This window comes from Lampetra fluviatilis, chromosome 22, assembly GCF_964198595.1.
Source record: "Lampetra fluviatilis chromosome 22, kcLamFluv1.1, whole genome shotgun sequence".
In the NCBI taxonomy this organism is placed as follows: Eukaryota; Metazoa; Chordata; class Hyperoartia; order Petromyzontiformes; family Petromyzontidae; genus Lampetra; species Lampetra fluviatilis.
In genome coordinates, this window is record NC_136296.1 from 1,312,501 (window position 1) to 1,315,000 (window position 2,500).

Genomic DNA, 2,500 nt, shown 5'->3' on the forward strand with positions numbered 1-2,500 from the left:
TGGGTGAATTGAAGAGTAAAACGGGTCCCATCCAGGTACGAAAATGCAAAAGCCTACAACACCTGGTATTCCCAGGCAGTCTCCCATCCAAGTACTAACCAGGCTCGACCCTGCTTAGCTTCCGAGATCAGACGAGATCGGGCGCATTCAGGGTGATATGGTCGTTGGCCATACTTGCAGAGACCTGACGCACATTCATTTGTAAAAATCAAGATTCAACTCTACTGCAGGAGGTCAACACTCATGAAAACGTTTATTCCTGACTCCTGGTTGAGCCCCGAAAGAGTGGCATTGAACGGTCTTTTACAAGAAAATATTGATCCCAATGCAGTACAACCATATCCACGTGCAATTGCCAGGTGAACTGACTGGGTGAATTGAAGAGTAAAACGCGACCCATCCAGATGCGAAAATGCAAAAGCCTACAACACCTGGTATTCCCAGGCAGTCTCCCATATAAGTACTAACCAGGCTCTACGCTGCTTAGCTTCCGAGATCAGACGAGATCGGGCGCATTCAGGGTGATATGGTCGTACGCCATACTTGCAGAAACCTGACGCACATTCACATGTAAAAATCAAGATTCAACTCTACTGCGGGAGGTCAACACTCATGAAACGTTTATTCTGGACTCCTGGTTGAGCCCCGAAAGAGTGGCATTAAACAGTCTTTTACAATAAAATCTTGATCCCAATGCAATGCACCATATCCACGTGCAATTGGCAGGTGAACTGACTGGGTGAATTGAAGAGTTAAACGCGACCCATCCAGATGCGAGAATGCAAAAGCCTACAACACCTGGTATTCCCAGGCAGTCTCCCATCCAAGTACTCACCAGGCTCGACCCTGCTTAGCTTCCAAGATCAGACGAGATCGGGCGCATTCAGGGTGATATGGTCGTAGGCCATAGTTGCAGAGACCTGACGCACATTCATATGTTAAAATCAAGATTCAACTCTACTGCGGGAGGTCAACACTCATGAAAACGTTTATTCTGGACCCCTGGTTGAGCCCCGAAAGAGTGGCATTAAACGTTAAACGGTCTTTTACAAGAAAATATTGATCCCAATGCAGTACACCATATCCGCGTGCAATTGGCAGGTGAACTGACTGGGTGAATTGAAGAGTAAAACGCGACCCATCCAGATACGAAAATGCAAAAGCCTACAACACCTGGTATTCCCAGGCAGTCTCCCATCCAAGTACTAACCAGGCTGGACCCTGCTTAGCTTCCGAGATCGGGCGCATTCAGGGTGATATGGTCGTAGGACATACTTGCAGAGACCTGACGCACATACATATGTAAAAATCAAGATTCAACTCTACTGTGGGAGGTCAACACTCATGAAAACGTTTATTCTGGACTCCTGGTTGAGCCCCGAAAGAGTGGCATTAAACGGTCTTTTACAAGAAAATCTTGATCCCAATGCAGTACACCATATCCGCGTGCAATTGGCAGGTGAACTGACTGGGTGAATTGAAGAGTAAAACGCGACCCATCCAGATACGAAAATGCAAAAGCCTACAACACCTGGTATTCCCAAGCAGTCTCCCATCCAAGTACTAACCAGGCTCGACCCTGCTTTGCTTCCGAGATCAGACGAGATCGGGCGCATTCAGGGTGATATGGTCGTAGGCCATACTTGCAGAGACCTGACGCACATTCATTTGTAAAAATCAAGATTCAACTCTACTGCGGGAGGTCAACACTCATGAAAACGTTTATTCTGGACTCCTGGTTGAGCCCCGAAAGAGTTGCATTAAACCGTCTTTTACAAGAAAATCTTGATCCCAATGCAGTACACCATATCCGCGTGCAATTAGCAGGTGAACTGACTGGGTGAATTGAAGAGTAAAACGGGTCCCATCCGGATACGAAAATGCAAAAGCCTACAACACCTGGTATTCCCAGGCAGTCTCCCTTCCAAGTACTAACCAGGCTCGACCCTGCTTAGCTTCCGAGAATCAGACGAGATCGGGCGCATTCAGGGTGATATGGTCGTAGGCCATACTTGCAGAGACCTGACGCACATTCATTTGTAAAAATCAAGATTCAACTCTACTGCAGGAGGTCAACACTCATGAAAACGTTTATTCTGGACTCCTGGTTGAGCCCCGAAAGAGTGGCATTAAACGGTCTTTTACAAGAAAATATTGATCCCAATGCAGTACAACCATATCCACGTGCAATTGCCAGGTGAACTGACTGGGTGAATTGAAGAGTAAAACGCGACCCATCCAGATGCGAAAATGCAAAAGCCTACAACACCTGGTATTCCCAGGCAGTCTCCCATATAAGTACTAACCAGGCTCTACGCTGCTTAGTTTCCGAGATCAGACGAGATCGGGCGCATTCAGGGTGATATGGTCGTACGCCATACTTGCAGAAACCTGACGCACATTCACATGTAAAAATCAAGATTCAACTCTACTGCGGGAGGTCAACACTCATGAAACGTTTATTCTGGACTCCTGGTTGAGCCCCGAAAGAGTGGCATTA

At 47.0% G+C, this 2,500-nt stretch overlaps 5 non-coding genes and 2 pseudogenes across 5 annotated transcripts; all 7 read right to left on the reverse strand.

Moving 5' to 3' along the window:
* Positions 1 to 50: 50 nt before the first annotated feature.
* Positions 51 to 169, reverse strand: LOC144940439 (5S ribosomal RNA). Its single transcript, XR_013639009.1, has one exon. It is a non-coding gene; the product is annotated as a 5S ribosomal RNA (ribosomal RNA).
* A 250-nt stretch (positions 170 to 419) lies between these two features.
* On the reverse strand, positions 420 to 538 carry LOC144939306 (5S ribosomal RNA). The gene has a single exon (XR_013638493.1). It is a non-coding gene; the product is annotated as a 5S ribosomal RNA (ribosomal RNA).
* A 248-nt stretch (positions 539 to 786) lies between these two features.
* LOC144938786 (5S ribosomal RNA) lies at positions 787 to 905 on the reverse strand. Its single transcript, XR_013637995.1, has one exon. It is a non-coding gene; the product is annotated as a 5S ribosomal RNA (ribosomal RNA).
* Positions 906 to 1,161: 256 nt separating this feature from the next.
* On the reverse strand, positions 1,162 to 1,270 carry LOC144939977 (5S ribosomal RNA; annotated as a pseudogene).
* Positions 1,271 to 1,519: 249 nt separating this feature from the next.
* On the reverse strand, positions 1,520 to 1,638 carry LOC144940469 (5S ribosomal RNA). The gene has a single exon (XR_013639037.1). It is a non-coding gene; the product is annotated as a 5S ribosomal RNA (ribosomal RNA).
* Positions 1,639 to 1,887: 249 nt separating this feature from the next.
* LOC144939146 (5S ribosomal RNA) lies at positions 1,888 to 2,007 on the reverse strand. The gene has a single exon (XR_013638339.1). It is a non-coding gene; the product is annotated as a 5S ribosomal RNA (ribosomal RNA).
* A 250-nt stretch (positions 2,008 to 2,257) lies between these two features.
* Positions 2,258 to 2,376, reverse strand: LOC144939573 (5S ribosomal RNA; annotated as a pseudogene).
* Between the last annotated feature and the right edge of the window lie 124 nt (positions 2,377 to 2,500).